At 38.4% G+C, this 18,008-nt stretch overlaps 1 long non-coding RNA gene across 1 annotated transcript in view; it reads left to right on the forward strand.

The window, feature by feature from the left end:
* The window catches only part of LOC113596508 (uncharacterized), a 111,215-nt gene that overhangs the window by 19,961 nt on the left and 73,246 nt on the right, over positions 1 to 18,008 (forward strand). Inside the window, exon 4 of the long non-coding RNA XR_008292413.1 lies at positions 12,306 to 12,501. This is a non-coding gene — a long non-coding RNA (uncharacterized LOC113596508). The remainder of the gene's footprint in view (positions 1 to 12,305; positions 12,502 to 18,008) is intronic.

An 18,008-nucleotide genomic window follows, 5' to 3' on the forward strand; every position in this document is an offset into this window, starting at 1 on the left:
AAAGAGAACTCCAGACTCATAGTCTGTGACAGTGGGAATGTGAAATGGAACAGCTGCTGTGGAAAACAGTTTGGCAATTCCTCAAAAAGTTAAACATAGGATTACCTTATCATCCAGCAATTCCATTCCTAGGTATGCGTCCAGAAACAAGGACTCAAACCGATACTGACATAACAATATTCGTAGCAGCATTAGTCATAATAGTCAAAAGGGGGAAACAACCCAAATGTCATCAACAGATAGATGGGTAAACAAATGTGGTATTATATATACAACAGAATATTATTCAGCAATAAAAAGAACAAAGTACTTACACTTGCTACAACATATTGGATCCTGAAAACATTATGTTAAATAAAACAAACTAGAAGGAAAGGACAACTATCATAATGTACCACTTAAATATCTAAAACAGGCAAATTCATAGAGACAGAAAGTAGGTTCAAGATTTCTAGGGGCTGGGAGGAGGAGGGAATGGCAGTTAGTGTTTAATGGGTACAGGGTTTCTGTTTGGGGCGATGAGAGGGTTTTAGAGATAGATAGTGGTGATGGTTACACAACATTGTAAGTAGTAATAATAATAATAATGCCATTAAATTGTACACTTAAAAATGTTTAAAATGGCAAAATTTATGTTTTATATATATAGAGAGAGATATATACATTTTCTGATATATATAGAGACATAGGTTTTCTTATGATACTGATTTTATATATATATATATATGTATATATATATATATATATATAATCACAATAAAAAAAAGTTTGGGGATGCCTTGGTAGCTCAGTTGGTTAAGCATCTGACTTCGGCTCAGGTCATGATCTCATGGCTCGTGAGTTCGAGCGCTGTGTCAGGCTTTGTGCCGACAGCTCAGAGCCTGGAGCCTGCTTCATATTCTATGTTTCCCTCTCTATCTCTTCCCCAGTCATGCTCTCTCTCTTGTCTCTCAAAAATAAACATTAAAAAAAAAAAAAGCTTGTCTTTCAAGTTGGTGAGTACATTGTTTGGGAGTACGAAATAACTCACCCAGAGGATAAATATCATAATAGCTGTTTGCTTCTCAATTTAGCTTGATTACACAGAATACATATTTGCCATGAAATTGTAGTATGCTATTGTATCAAAACATTGATAATTAACCAAAATAGAAAAAATACATTGAATCAGCAATGGCATTATTTTTATCAACTGGTTACATCTAAAGAAAAGCAAACTTTATTAGTGAAAAATGAGAAAATAGAAAGTTTTGTGTAGATTCTGGGGAAATTTAAGGGCAGTTTCCAGAAGGTCAAATAGCCTGATTTATTTCATTTTATGTTATGTTATGTTATGTTATGTTATGTTATGTTATGTTATGTTATTATAATTTACTTATTTTTTTAATTTACATCCAAGTTAGCATATAGTGCAACAGTGATTTCAGGAGTAGATTCCTTAATGCCCCTTACCCATTTAGCCCATCCCCTCTCTCACAACCCCTCCAGCAACCCTCTGTTTATTCTCTATATTTAGAGTCTCTTATGCTTTGTCTTCTCCCTGTTTTTATATTATTTTTGCTTCCTTTCCCTTATGTTCATCTGTTCTGTACCTTAAATTCCTCCTATGAGTGAAGTCATATAATATTTCTGTTTCTCTAACTTTGCTCATTGTAATACCCTCTAGTTTCATCCATGTAGTTGCAAATGGCAAGATTTCATTCTTTTTGGTTGCCGAGTAATACTCCATTGTGTGTGTGTGTGTGTGTGTGTGTGTGTGTGTGTGTGTATGTGTATGTATATTGTGTGTATATATATATACGTATATATACACATATATATGTATATATGTATATATACATATGTATATATGTATGTATATATATATTTATATATACTAGAGGGTATATATGTGTATATATATATATGTGTGTATATATATATGTGTGTATATATATATGTGTGTGTGTGTGTATGTATATATATATATATATATATATATATATATATATATATATGCCATGTCTTCTTTGTCCATTCATCCATTGATGGACATTTGGGCTCTTTCCATACTTTGGCTATTGTCGATAGGGCTGCTGTAAACACTGGGGTACGTGTGAAATGGCCCAATTATTTTAAATGACTGTGATAGTCTAAATAATAGCCCCAATCATATCCACATCCAAATCCCCAGAACCTGTAAATATGTTACCTTACACGGCAAGAGGGACTTTGCAGTTGTGGTTAAGTTAAGGGAAGATTGTCCTGAATTATCTGGTGTAACCAGGTAATCACAAGGGTCCTTGTAAGTGGAGGCAGGAGGGTCAGAGTGAAGAAAGATGAGATGAGACAACGGCCATAGCAGAGAAGGTGATGTGATGGCAGACACAGAGGCCAGAGTGATGCGGGGCCACACGCCAAGGAATGTGGGTGGCCTCTAGAAGCCAGCCAGAACAGGCAAGGAAGTGGGTCCTCCCTCTAGAACCTCCGCAAGGAAAGCTGCCCGTGGATCCATTTACACTTCTGATCCCTAGACCTGTACGATAATAAACTTGTGTTATTTTAAGCCACTAAGTGTGTCATAATTTGTTACAGCAGCCACACGATTAGTACACGAGGACAGATTTTACTTCCAAAGTCATTGTTGCTTTTTCAAGGAACAGTTTTATCACAAGCACAATTTTTATATCACTCAGTTAAGATCATGGGTTTAGGAAGGACTGTTACCCTTGTTGAAGATAGTCCTGGAGATAATTCTACCATTTACAGTGCATTTGCCAACAAAGCATTGTGCTGAAAGCTTTGCATGCTTTATTTTAACAGTCCTTACCACCTTTTCAGGTAGGTACTATTATCTCCTTTTATAGATGAGGAAAAAGTCTCTCACAAGGTAAAATAATTTATTTAAGATCATACAGTAGTGGTGTAACTGAGCGTGCACTGAAAGAGAATACACAGGAGCTCAGCTTTTTCTGTTTCTGGTGTAGATTAAAGGCAGTTGTTACCAGTAAGGGAATGGAAGTCTGGGAGAAGAGAAAGAAGATGGAAAGAGATGTTGGGTTGGGCAGTTCCATGAATTCAGCATAGCATGGCTGTGGTTCACACGGGGAGATTAGGAAAAGCAGGAAGCAACCAGCCCTGTGTTGGGCATTTGAAAGTCAAATATTCACATACCTTGGATGTTCTCGAAAGAAAGATCCATTTTCTTACAATTTCTAGAAATAGAATGTTCTTGGTATTAAAACTACATAATGACATCGTTACATGGTACATTGAGCACAAGTGTTATTTGTTGAAGCTTTTTGTAATTGTTGCTGTTCATGTAATTGGAATGTATATGTTTTGCAAACAACAGAAAACCTAGAGGACCTTCTTTGTTGTTGTTTTTTTTAGTGTAATTAATTGTCAAATTGGCTAACATACAGTGTGTACAGTGTGCTCTTGGTTTTGGAGGTATATTCCCGTGGTTCATTGCTTACATACAACATCCAGTGCTCATCCCAACAAGTGCCGTCCTCAGTGCCCATCATCCGTTTTCCCTTCTCCCCCACCCCTCCATCCACCCTCAGTTTGTTCTCTGTATTTAAGAGTCTCTTATGGTTTGCCTCCCTCCCTCTCTGTAACGATTATTCCCCTTCCCCTCCCCCATGGTCTTCTGTTAAGTTTCTCAAGATCCATATATGTTTGAAAACATGTGACATCTGTCTTTCTCCGACTGACTTATTTCGCTTAGCATAATACCTTCCACTTCCATCCACATTGCTGCAAATGGCATGATTTCATTCTTTCTCACTGCCAAGTAGTATTCCATTGTATGTATAAACCACATCTTCTTTATCCATTTATCAGTTGATGGACATTTGATAGTTCTGCTATAAACATTGGGCTACATGTGCCCCTATGAATCAGCAATCCTGTATTCTTTGCATAAATTCCTAGTAGTGCCATTATTGGGTCATAGGGTAGATGTATTTTTAATTTTTTGAGGAAGCTTCACACTGTTTTTCAGAGCGGCTGCACCAGCTTGCATTCCCACCAACAATGCAAGAGGGTTCCCGTTTCTACACACCCTCACCAACATTTGTTTTTTCCTGAATTGTTAATTTTAGCCACTCTCACTGGTGTGAGGTAGTATCTCAATGTGGTTTTGATTTGTATTTCCCTGATGAGGAGTGTCATTGAGCATCTTTTCATGTGTCTGTTGGCATCTAGATGTCTTCTTTGGAAGTTTCTATACATGTCTTCTGCCCATTTCTTCACTGGATTATTTGTTTTTCAGGTGTTGAGTTTGGTAAGTTCTTTATAGATTTTGGATATGAACCCTTTATCTGATACATCATTTGCAAATATCTTTTCCCCTTTCATCGGTTGCCTTTTAGTATTGTTGATTGTTTCCTTTGCAGTGCAGAAGCTTTTTATCTTGATGACATCCCAGTAGTTCATTTTTGCTTTTAATTCCCTTGCCTCTGGAGACATGTTGAATAAGAAATTGCTGCAGCTGAGGCCAAAGAGGTTGTTGCCTGCTTTCTCCTCTAGGGTTTTGATGGTTTCCTGTCTCACATATCCATTTTGAGTTTATTTTTGTGTATGGTGTAAGAAAAGTGGTCTAGTTTCATTTTGTTGCATGTTGCTGTCCAGTTCTCTCAACACCATTTGCTAAAGAGACTGTCTTTTTTTTCCATTGGATACTCTTTCCTGCTTTGTCAAAGATGAGTTGGCCATACATTTGTGGGTCCGATTCTGGGTTCTCCATTCTATTCCATTGGTCTATGTGTCTGTTTTTGTGCCAATACCATGCTGTCTTAATGACTACAGTGTTGTAGTAGAGGCTAAAGTCTGGGATTGTGATGCCCCCGCTTTGGTTTTCTTCTTCAATATTACTTTGTTTATTCGGGGTCTTTTGTGGTTCCATACAAATTTTAGGATTGTTTATTCTAGCTTTGAGAAGAATGTTGGTGCAATTTTGATTGGGATTACATTGAATGTGTAGATTGCTTTGGATAGTATTGACATTTTAACGATATCTATTCTTCTAATCCATGAGCATGGAATGTTTTTCCATTTCTTTGTGTCTTCTTCAGTTTCCTTCATAAGTTTTCTATAGTTTTCAGCATACAGATCTTTTACATCTTTGGTTAGGTTTATTTCCAGGTATTTTATGGTTTTCGGTGCAATTGTAAATGAGACTGATTTCTTGATTTCTCTATTTGTTGCTTCATTATTGGTGTATAGAAACGCAACCAATTTCTGTACATAGATTTTGTACCCTGCGACTTTGCTGAATTCATGTATCGGTTCTAGCAGACTTTTGGTGGAGTCTTTTGGGTTTTCCATGTAGAGTATCACGTCCTCTGGAAAAAGTGAAACTTTGACTTCATCTTTGCCAATTTCGATGCCATTTATTTCATTTATTTCATTTTGTTGTCTGATTTCTGATGCTAGGAATTCCAACACTATGTTAAACAACAGTGGTGAGAGTGGACATCCCTGTTGTGTTTCTGATCTCAGGGGGAAAGCTGTCCATTTTTCCCCATGAAGATGTTATTAGCTGTGGACTTTTCATAAATGGCTTTTATAATGTTTAAGTATGTTCCTTCTATCCCGACTTTCTGTCCCGTTTTTATTAAGAAAGGATGCTGTGTTTTGTCAAATGCTTTTTCTGAATCTATTGACAGGATCATATGGTTCTTATCTGTTCTTTTATTGATGTGATGTATCACATTGATTGATTTGCAAATATTGAACCAGTCCTGCAGCCCAGGAATGAATCCCACTTGATCATGGTGAATAATTCTTTTTACATGCTGTTAAATTTGATTTGCTACTGTCTTGTTGAGAATTTTTGCATCCATTGCATCAGGGGTATTGGCCTGTAATTCTCCTTTTTGTGGAGTCTCTGTCTGATTTCGGAATCAAGGTAATGCTGACCTTGTAGAGTGAGTTTGGAAGTTTTCCATCTGTTTCTATTTTTTGGGGCAGCTTGAGAAGGATAGGTATTAACTCTACTTTAAATGTCTGGTAGAATTCTCCTGGGAAGTCATCTGACCTAGAACTCTTATTTGTTGGGAGATTTTGATAACTGATTCAATTTCTTCACTAGTTATGGGTCTGTTCAAATTTTCTATTTCTTCCCATTTGAGTTTTGGTAGTGTGTGGGTGTCTAGGAATTTGTCCATTTCTTCCAGGTTGTTCAGTTTGTTGGCATATAATTTTTCATAGTATTATCTGATAATTGCTTGCATTTCTGAAGGGTTGGTTGTGGTAAGCCCATTTTTATTCATGATTTTATGTGTTTGGGTTAGAGGATATTCTTGGAAGTGAGAAGCAGTGATGCTTAATGCTGCTTTATATATGAATACAATGAAACATTTTTTAAGAAATTCAAAAATTTTAAAGAGTGGATAAAAAATATTTGATGATTTGGGATGTAGATGAGGGATGGCTGGCTGCACGTGCACACACACACACCTATATATGTGTATGTATATGTGTATATATATATATGTATGTATATGTATATATGTATGTATGCATTTTTAAAATTTTATTTTTTTAAATTTCAAATTAATTAGCATATAGTGCAACAATGATTTCAGGAGTAGATTCCTTAATGCCCCTTACCCATTTAGCACATTCCCCCCTCCCACAACCCCTCCAGTAACCCTCTGTTTGTTCTCCATATTTAAGAGTCTCTTATGTTTTGTCCCCTTCCCTGTTTTTATATTATTTTTGCTTCCCTTCCCTTATGTTCATCTGTTTTGTCTCTTAAAGTCTTCATGTGAGTGAAGTCATATGATATATATAAAGACATATGTCTTTCTCTGACTGACTAATTTCACTTAGCATAATACCATCCACATAGTTGCAAATGGCACGATTTCATTCTTTTTGATTGCTGAGTAGTACTCCATTGTATATCTATATCACATCTTCTTTATCCATTCATCCATCGATAGACACTTGGGCTCTTTCCATACTTTGGCTATTGTTGATAGTGCTGCTATAAACATTGGGGTGCATATGTCCTTTGAAACAGCACACCTGTATCCCTTGGATAAATACCTAATAGTGCAATTGCTGAGATGTAGGGTAGTTCTATTTTTAATTTTTTGAGGAACCTCCATACTGTTTTCCAGAGTGGCTGCACTGGCTTGCATTCCCACCAACAATGCAAAAGAGATCCTCTCTCTCCGCATCCTCGCCAACATCTGTTGTTGCCTGAGTTGTTAATGTGAGCCATTCTGACAGGAGTAAGGTGGTATCTTATTGTGGTTTTGATTTGCATTTCCCTGATGATGAGTGATGTTGAGCATTTTTTCATGCGTCGGTTGGCCATCTGGATGTCTTCTTTGGAGAAGTGTCTATTCATGTCTTTTGCCCATGTCTTCACTGGATTATTTGTTTTTTGGGTGTTGAGTTTGATAAGTTCTTTATAGATTTTGGATACTAACCCTTTATCTGATATGTTGTTTGCAAATATCTTCTCCCATTCTGCCTTTTAGTTTTGCTGATTGTTTCCTTCGCTGTGCAGAAGCTTTTTATTTTGATGAGGTCCCAGTAGTTCATTTTTGCTTTTGTTTCCCTTGCCTCTGGAGACACGTTGAGTAAGAAGTTGCTGTGGCCACAATCAAAGAGGTTTTTGCCTGCTTTCTCCTCAAGGATTTTGATGGCTTCCCGTCTTACATTTAGGTCTTTCATCCATTTTGAGTTTATTTTTTTGTGTATGGCGTAAGAAAGTGGTCTAGGTTCATTTTTCTGCATGTCGCTGTCCAGTTTTCCCAGCATGACTTGCTGAAGAGACTGTCTTTATTCCATTGGATATTCCTTCCTGCTTTGTCAAAGATTAGTTGGCCATACGTTTGTGGGTCCATTTCTAGGTTCTGTATTCTGCTACATTGATCTGAGTGTCTGTTCTTATGCCATGTTTGTTTGTTTGTTTTAAAGAAAAAGGGCCTTTCTTGATTCTTAAAGTTTGGACTGTTGACTCCAATGGAGTTTCTGCCCTCAGGTCAAATCCCAGGGATAAGAAGAATTGTGAGGCATCTGACCAAACAAAGAGAAGATAAAGTTATTATAGGATTTGGGGTAAGAGTAGAATTTGAGGGACATATAAATGAAGCAGCGTTTGGGTAGACTGAAAGCAGATCAGAGGTCAACATCAGGTCTGAGAAGGGTCCACAGTCCTATTTCTGTGGAAACTACAAAGTTAAGATAGATGCAGAGTGGTATATCCAGAACCCCCTTATCTTAAGCTCTGTACCTGGGTTGGGAATTGAATTTGATTCTCTGTGTCAAAGTGTCTTAGAATCTCCAGACAGAGTGGGATATTTTATTCTTAACATAAAGTTTCAAATACCAAAGCTTCTAATAGTCTATAGTTTTAGAGGACAGCGTTTTTTTAACAAGTCAGAAGATAGTAATCACTCAACAAAGACATTGTTATGACACTTGTCCTTGGGAGAAATAGCATGTTCTTGGGAGAAGTTGCTTCCTGTAAACTTTGTGGCTGGCTTTATCCATGTATAGTATTCCAGCCAGATAAGTGATGGAAGTGATTTTCACTATCTAAGCCCCTGCTAGTGCTTAGCGTAAAAGAGATAACCAGCCATGAGAGTGGAAAAGAACTTCCCAGGCAGGAAAGGGCAAGTGTGAAGGTTATGAACTGGAAAAGATCTTAACACATTCAAGAACCTATAAGCTAATACGATAGTAACACAGCAAATAATTAGAAATGAGATGGGAGAAATAGGCAGGGGTCAGATCTTGCAGGACGCTGTTAGCTTTATTAAGGATTTTGCATTGTATCAAAGAGCAAAGCAACCATTAAAGGGATCTAATCGGAGAAATTACCTAACCTTGTCTTTCTAAGACGGAGAATGCATAGTGGAGGCAACTGGTGGAAGCTGGTGAAGACAGTGGTTTTTATTCGGGTGACAGCAGTAAAGGACACATATGGAGAGATTCGAGATCTGGGGAGAGCTAAGCTAAAAGGTCTTAGTGAGAGTTTGCATGTGTAGAAAAGGAAGAGGGAGGAGTTAGGAGTAGTTTCCAAGTTCTGGCTGGAATATCCGAGTAGAGGGTGGTGTCATTAACGAAGATGTGGAAGGACGGGCTTCAAGGCAATATTGACATGGCAGAGCGAGCACAGCTCTCTCTGTCTTCCATGTGTGTGACGTTCAAGTCAGGATGGCACGAAGGCACTTGGATGTATGCATTTGGGGCTCAGAAGAGACGTTCAGGTTGTTGATAAACATAGTCTTAAGCGTCTCTATTTGAGGCCATGAAAAAAAGAAAGTAATGTTTGTTTGTTTGTTTGTTTGTTTAAATAGAGAGAGATTCAGGACAAAGCTTGGAAAAACTACCAAATCCAGAGGTGGTCAGAAGGAGAAGAGCCAGGAAGGACGTTCTGGCATCATGAAAACGGCCAAATTCATTTATCAAAAGCTTACTTTGATGCTTTGGTACTATCTCAACTGTACCTGTCATTGGTTTCTTAGATGAGTAAAAAATTGAGACAGATCCTGACCCAGCTTCTGTTTCTATCCACTGTTCCACTTTGTCTGTATTCATTTTTACTTAGACATTTCCTTTCCTGAAATTCCTGTGACAAAAGCCAGTACAGGTTTATTTATTTGTGAAGAGCTTGAAAAAATGCAGGCATGCATGTGACATGTTATCACAGCACCAAAGAGATGGTTTAAATTTTATTTTAATTGTATGTTCTACCTACAGCATTTACCTGGGAATCCCCAGACACAATATATATTTTTCACGCTTCTGATCCTGTGCTCATGCTGTTCCCTCTGATTTGAACACCCTATCTTCCCTGTTTTTGACCAACCAAGTCGTACTCAACTTCTACAACCCCGCCCCAGTGCCATTCTCTTCTCTGAGCTGTTTGCTGTTCTAACAGGCAGAATGAAGCACTCCCCCTCTACACCCCTCCCATCTTCAGCTTATCCTATCAGTAGAGACCTTGTCATATTTCATATTGATCAAGTATAGACAGGTATAGATCTCTCTGTCACTCTCATTAGACTGTGAGGCTCTTAAAGGAAGCAACCATATGTTACTCAACTTGACATCTGTGATACTGAGAACAACGCTCCTTGAATTTAGTCGCATGTAGTTGGGGGTGACATGGCAAAAGATACCGTGGATGTACCTCTTTCAAGTTCAGATAAATGTTGTGACATATGCAAACAAAATATTCAGCTGAGTTTTTAACTTTAAATCCTATTTTGGCTTGTACAGCATGTAAGTTACATATATATATGCATACTTCTCCAGGGCTTGGAACATGCTGTTTCCTGCCTGCCATATGCCTCTCTCTTTCCACTCCCACAATTCCACCGCACCTTCCAATTTTAGTTTCAACCAAACTTCATCAAAGAAACTTTCAACGAACGTCTCTCTCCACCTCCAGGTAGCTTGCTCAAGTTGTGAGGTCTGCCGCCAAACTACACTCCATTTTTATTAAAAAAAATTCTTTTATCTGTTTATTAATTTTTTTTAATTTAAATTCAAATTAGTTAACATGCGGTGTAGTCTTGGCTTCAGGAGTAGAACCCAGTGATTCATCTCTTACATAGGACCCCCAATGCTCATCCCAAAAAGTGCCCTCCTTAATGCCCATCACCCATTTAACCCACCCCCCCCACCAACCTCCCCTCCAGCAACCCTCAGTTTATATTGAGAGAGAGAGAGAGAGAGAGCGAGCATGTGCACTAAGGGGGGAGGGGCAGAGAGGGAGAGAAAGAGAATCCCAACAGGCTTTGCTCAGCGCAGAGCCCAATTCAGGGTTTAATCCTACGAACCATGAGAACATGACCTGAGCCGAAATCAAGAGTCAGAAGCACAACTGACTGAGCCACCCAGGCACCCCTGCACTCTCATCTTTAACTCTCATCTTTTAGTTACGCAGTGAATGTTGCTTTATCTCTAAGACTGAAAACTCCAAGAGGGTAGGGAGAAAATCTATATCTTTGTTTTTCCCCGTGAGGCAGGGAGGGAGGGCAGATTTCTAAATTTTTTTGAAAGTAGACGAAAGAAACCAAATAAAATAATAAGCTCCCTGTACCATCACTCAGCCGTAGTAATCATGAACCCATAGCCAGTGCTATCTCTGCTGCACCCCTACCCATCCCCCACACCTTTATATTATCTTGAAGGAAGTCTCAGACATCATATGATTTTATTTGCAAATATTTCAGTATGTTTGAGAAAGCACTCCTTTTTATAACATAACCACAATGCTTCTGTCACACCTAGAAATGAATTAAACAGCTTTAATATCATCAAGTATCCAGGAAGAATTTAAATTTCTAATTATCTCATCATTTTTAAAATGTGCTTTCTGGACTCTGGATATAAACAAGGTTCAACATTTTGAACTTAGTTAATAGTCCAAAGACATTAGCTTTTTAGCTTTTTTAAGCTGCAGAGTCACCCTCTTTTTTTTCTTTTTCTTTTTTTTTATTAAAAAATTTTTTTTTATGTTTATTCATTTTTGAAAGGCAGAGACAGAGAGAGCACAAGCAGTGGTGGGGCGGAGAGAGAGGGGGACACAGAATCTGAAGCAGACTCCAGGCTCTGAGCTGTCAGCACAGAGCCCGACACGGGGGCTCGAACTCACTAACCGTGAGATCATGACCTGAGCTGAAGTCGGACGCTCAACCGACTGAGCCACCCAGGCGCCCCTTTTTTCCTTTTTGTTTCATACATTTGTAATGGTAGTGTAAACACTACTTTTTTTTAAAACAAGTTAAAAAAAGATTTGGGTATATGCCCAAATCTTAATCCAGTCCTGGTCATAGTATTTATTTTGGTAAATATGGTATTTGATGAGTGGATGGATGGTTAAAAATGGGGTTCATGAATGAGAAATCCAGAGAAGAGATACCAAAAGAAGTGAAACTTAATAGCAGTCTGATTTCTATGATCTCATATTTCTGTAGTCTCCTCTGAATGTTGAAACTTATTTGATATACAACAAATACGTGATTTTTAGGTAAATAGTATCATTCTTTGAAAATATCTAAGAATTTAATTCACCTTTGAATTCTTGTATCACTTCATTTTAACTACATCTGCTGGATAAAAATGGCCATTCAAGCAACAGAATGAAGGCAGCCTAAAAAGGGTTTTTATTGTTTAATAAAATTTACTACCCCCACCCCCCCACTTAAGAAACTGTCATTAGTAGACCATGCAGCCCCTATTTTACTATTGTTGGATGTATCAACTGCTCATGCAGGGCCTGATGAGAACACTGCAGCCTTTAATGCAATCAGATTCCTTGGTAAGGGATCATATCTTCTTACCAGGTGCTGACACTATAGAAAGGGGAAAGGAAGCCCAACAGTGACTCAACATAGACAACGATATTATTGAAAACAGAGCAACTACTGGAAGAAGGAATTCTCAGTCAACAACAGAGAAAACATGAAACAAAAGTTCAACTCAACGCTTAATTCACATTGTTAAAAACAAGACAACAGGACCAAAATGGAGTCACTTATGGTAAGCCCATGTCATCACACCAAGACTTAATTACAGTTTTGATTTCTCCCAGAAATGGAATCTTAAACCAATGAATCACTAATCACCTGATCAGCACTAGTGAAGAAGTTTGCCTGAGAGACTCCTATGATCCCCTAAAGAAAAGTGACTGTGCCCCAGCCAGTCCACTTCCTGCTAGTATAACTTTCTTGTTACTGCTCCCTTCCGGCTATAAAAGTTTTTATTTTGTACAGCCTCTCACAGCTCTTTTCTGTCTGCTAAACAGGATGCTGCCCATTTCATGAATCACTGAATAAAGCCAAGAAGATCTTTAAAATTTAAAATTTACTCAGTTGAATTTTGTTTCTTACCAACATTAACTAATGAGCACAGAAATGAAACTATTTTCCCTGAGATAATATCAACAGTACCTTTAAAGTTTATTATTATAACATGTTATAAAGTGAGAAGTAAAAGTCTTCCTCTCTGGAGCCTCCCCCATTCAGATTTCCAGAGGTAAAGCCACTGTTTCTTATATATCCAGCCATTTGCTATTAGAATGCAAACGTGTGTCTCTGTATATATCCATATGTGTGTATGTATATATCCATGTATACATGTACACAGGTATGTATACATGTACACACGTGTATGCATGGGTATATACACACATATGGACATATATGTATATATGTACACACATGGGTTTATACAAACATACAGGATCAAATTAAACTAATTCTTCTTTACCATATTATTATTTTTTATCCGTAAATGTATCATAGGTATTTTTCCATGGGAACATGTATAGTCTCATTCTTTTTAATGGTTCCATAGCATTTCATCGTGTCTGGTTGTACCGTAATAATTTATTTAGCCAGTCCCCTCACGATGGCGTTTAGACGTTTTTCTGTTACACACCACCTCCTTTCCCGGTACACGATGCTGCAGTGGTCAGACCTACTGTGTATAAACTTATGTGTAGGGTAAGTTCCTGAAAGGGGAATTTCTAGGCTGAAGGATGTTGTGCTGTCAACAGATGTTACCCAGTTGTTCTCTGAAGATGTTATACCAGTTCACACGACCACCACAGCTTATGAGAGTGCTTTATTTCCCTTCCCTCTGGCCAACACTGAGCATCATCCATCTTTCTAATTTTTGCCTGTTTGAATGATGAAAAATGATTTCCCACTGTTGCCTTTTGTTTTGTTCACAAGTGTCAGCGTGGGGAAAATCTTAGTGACTGAGAAAACCATACACCACTAAGTAGGGTACAAGAACGGAATGTGTTACAGTGAAACCACCAGTGTGAACCGTAAAAAGAAATCTTTTGTTTAAATTATGTATTATTTATTTATAAATATTTATTCATGAGAGAGAGAGAGTAACAGAGCAGGGGAGGAGCAGAGAAAGAGGGCGACAGAGAATCTGAAGCAGACTCCACACGGTCAGCACAGAGCCTGATGTGGGGCTTGAACTCAGGAACCGTGAGATCATGACCAGAGCCAAAATCAAGAGTCAGACACTTAACCAACTGAGCCACCCAGGCGCCCTGGAAGAATTCTTTCTTGTGGTAGTTCTGAGCACCACAGAAACAGCCCTTTTGCTCACCACCACCGCTTATGTTACGCATAAGCTGCAGCTCATATCCGGATCTGTAACATCATTCTCTACTAGAGGAAACCAAGGCACCTGAGGATATTTAATTTAATATCCCAGGGCAGGAAGCAATCAGGAGGCATCCAGAAATTCCTATGTTGTTGTTGTTGATGTTGTTTTTCTAGGAAGACAGGGTGTTCTCAAGATCTTTAGAGGAAATTCTAAAAAGCCAAGAGGCAATTTAAGGGGGTTCCTTATCACCTAGTTAAGCCAATTTGATGATAAAAAATTATAATAATTATGTCGAATTGGAACTCATTGAGTTTTTAAAGGACCAAGAGTTTATAAAACTAATGTGCAAAAGGAAAATTTATACAAGGTATAAAAATGATCATTGTAATACATAAAAAAATAAATAAATTATGTTTAGCTTTATTTTAGTAAGTAGGATATTGTTTATTATACAATATATAATTTAATGTTAATTAGATCTATTTTTATTAAGTTTATCCATTCACAAGGAAGAGGTTAAGTTCCTACTTCTGTCTGTATGGACAGATAGGGTGAACAAATGTTTATGAGTTTTTTCCAACAGTTCTGAAAAAAAAAAAAGAACTGTATCAAGGAAGGGCTGATAAACAAGGAGGGTCTCTCTGGGGAACAGGAGGTAATAGCTGATTAGCGCCTCTAGGCATACACAGTAATCATGTAAATGAGAGTCCAATGGTGTGTTTGAAGATGTGCTTCGAGATGACAAATTGGACACATGCCCCCCAAAAACCTAACTGCATACACTCATTTTCCCATCTTCCGGGTAATATAACATTTAACTGACCCTATAATTATAATGAGGTACCGATAAGACATACGTAAGTTTCTAGTGACACCAACAGACTATGTCAATATATCATTATGAAAGGATAAAAATTAGGTGCCGCCAGCCCACAGAGCCCCTCAATTCCAGTAAAAACACCAAGTTTTCTAAAATTTAAATCTATGCGTATGAAATGTATTAAGGATAGTGTGGCAGGCTGAATAATGATGTCTCAAGATGCCCATGTCCTAATCCTCCAGATTCTGTGAATTTCACCTGGTATGGCAAAAGGGATTTTGCAGAAGGATTAAGAACCTTCAGATGGGAGAGCCTTCTGGATGTTCTGAATAGGCTGATGTCAGCACAGCACTCCTAGGATGGTCAAAGGCGGAGTCCAAGCCAGAGGAGAAGGTGGCGGATGCTGGGAGCAGAAAATGGAGCATTGTGCTTTCCAGACAGAGGCAGGCGCCGCAGACAGAGGAATACGGGAGCCACCAGACGCTGAAGGAAGTCAAGGAAATGGATTCTCTTGTCAGCACCTCCAGATAGAACCTGCCCTGATGATGCCTTGATGTTAGCTCCTTGTGAAAGTGATTTCAGACTTCTGAAGTCCAGAACTGGCGGGGAACAAATTTTTGTTGTTTTGAACCACCAAATTTGTGATAATTTGTTACAGCCTCAATAAGGAACTAGCAGATAGGTTTTGGGGAAAAAAATCCCATGATGTGATAGGTGAAACTCGGTAATAAAAATCTAATTACGAGTGGTACAAATGCGAATTACCTGCTCATGGGTCTCCTGTTGTTATCCCAGTTCAACCCCTCCTCTGCAAAATTTCAATCCCGTCAGCAACGCAGGAGTTGCCACCTTCGCTTGACCGCGATGGCATTCTTTTTCTCTTGGGTCATGGAAGATCACTGGAACCCAAGATGAGCAAGAAATAAAGAAATGGATTGGTGGTAGACACAGATGAGCACAGAGGGAAGGCTATGTGAAGATCCGCAGAGAAGACGGCCATCAGCAAACCAGAGAGTCCCTAGAAGAAACCAGCACAGCTAACCCCTTGGTCTTGAACTTCCAGCCTCCAGGTCTGTGAGAAGAGAAATTTCTGTTGTTTAAGCAGCATCGAAAAAGAAAGTACCCTGGGTCCCTAAAGTACCTAGTTAGTGGTATGTTTTATGGCAATCCTGGCAAGGGAATATAAGTATCTATTGAAAATTAACATTTATTAAATCATGAAACAATTACCATTCCTCTAAGTATCTCTGTACTACTTATATAATGATACATTAAAGCATAAGGATTCAAGAAATATTTTTTGTGTTGCAAACTTAACATTTCAACTTATTATTTTTTTTAATGTTTATTTGTTTATTTTGACAAGGAGAGAGAGTGTGTGAATAGACAAGGGGCAGAGCGAGAGGGAGAGAGCTACCAAGCAGGGGCTTGAACTCACAAACCATGAGATCCTGACCTGAGCCGAACTCAAGGGTGGGATGCTTAACCGACTGAGCCACCCAGGCTGCCCCCTAACTTAACATTTCAAACCATTTAAAGTCACAAACACGATGTGTTACATTACACCTTAAGCAAAAAGAAGAAGAATACACAAAGATTACCGATTTGAGAACAAAAGTATTTTCAAGAATGATTATGTCACAGAATTAATGTTTGTCTTATTATTGCTCATATTCCCTTTCTTACTAACTTCTCAAGATCAAAGTTTTCCTCATCTCGGTACCTTTGGTCCACCATCGTGCTGTGTGTGATTACGTGTTCCTTGCCATGTCTCCTCACGAGACTTTCACGATCAAGCGATTCCTGGCCAGGAAACAAATACAGAATCGTCCGAGTGGATTCAGATGAAAACTGGTGAGGTACAACTCCAAGAGGAGGTATTGGAGAAGACCCAAGCTGGGTCGATAAGGGATCACACGTGAGATGGCACACCTATTTATGCTGCATGCAAGTTGCCTGCTCGCGTCGTATCACTCTGAACATCACTACTACCTGAACAGTAGATAGACACGTTTTTATCGGCAAAGTGATTTTGTTCTGTTTCTATGCTTCTGCACCAGTAGGTTGGTTCAGTAATAAACAGGTGAGACCTTTGGTTGAAAAAAAGATTTTTTTGCCCATCTTGGGTTCTAGTAGTCTTAAGAAATTCCATACACATAAAGTCTTCTGACTCTCTTCTTCATTTTTGTTAACATTTCATTGATTACGTTTTAAAATTTGTGTGTTGGCTTTGTGCTACAAGGCATTTCCTTCATTATTTTTCCACGTAATTGATTTTTTTCCTGTAGTGCTTTTATTCCCCCCAGGTTTTCTACCGAATTTTGAAATTTGAAATCATGTATTAAGTTTCAGGAATTATTTTGTGCTCTCTAATTCTTTCTCCCTGAGAGTTCTTGTTACATTTCGGTTGGAGAGCTCTTCTGTTTCTTCTGTTATTTCCGTATCAGTGTGAGTCATCTGAGTGTCAAGTCAAAATCCTTTTTTTTCAAACTGTTAGGTTCTCTTAAATGAGCAGGGGTGCCTTTAACACAGAACACTCCATGAAAAATACTGTAGAGGTATTCTTCTCTCCTAACTGGCAGAAAATTGATTTATAAGCTAGGAGCTCTCATGAGAGGTGTGATGAGGATACACCCTCTGTTCTCAAGTTTCTCTAGGGTGTTTCCCTCTTTCATGTCTCACTCCTTCCACCCTCTCACTTCTCGTCCCTAGAATCACCTTCAAATAACGTGTCTGGTCACAGGTCCTCCTTGTTGAATGCTGTGCTCTAGGGTAAACCCAAACTAAGACACTTACCACATATTATATTCGATTCTGAACAAGAAGTAATAGTGGGAACATTTTTGGTTAAAAACAGTCTTCTCCAGCTTCCCTCAAACTATACCCTCAAGGCAGCTGCATATTGCATGCAGATATGAGTCTGTTATCACCTTCTCATGAGCCTTCATAGTGAAATGACCTGAGCTGGAGATGCTCCTGTTCCATGGCCCCTGTAGTGAGTGTATGTGATAGGATGTAATGCCTAAACTAAGCAGCTTTTAAAAGTTCTCTCATAATTTTTATTATCACCTTTAAAATTATATGGAAAAGCTAGATA

This window comes from Acinonyx jubatus, chromosome D2 (assembly GCF_027475565.1).
Source record: "Acinonyx jubatus isolate Ajub_Pintada_27869175 chromosome D2, VMU_Ajub_asm_v1.0, whole genome shotgun sequence".
Lineage (NCBI taxonomy): Eukaryota > Metazoa > Chordata > Mammalia > Carnivora > Felidae > Acinonyx > Acinonyx jubatus.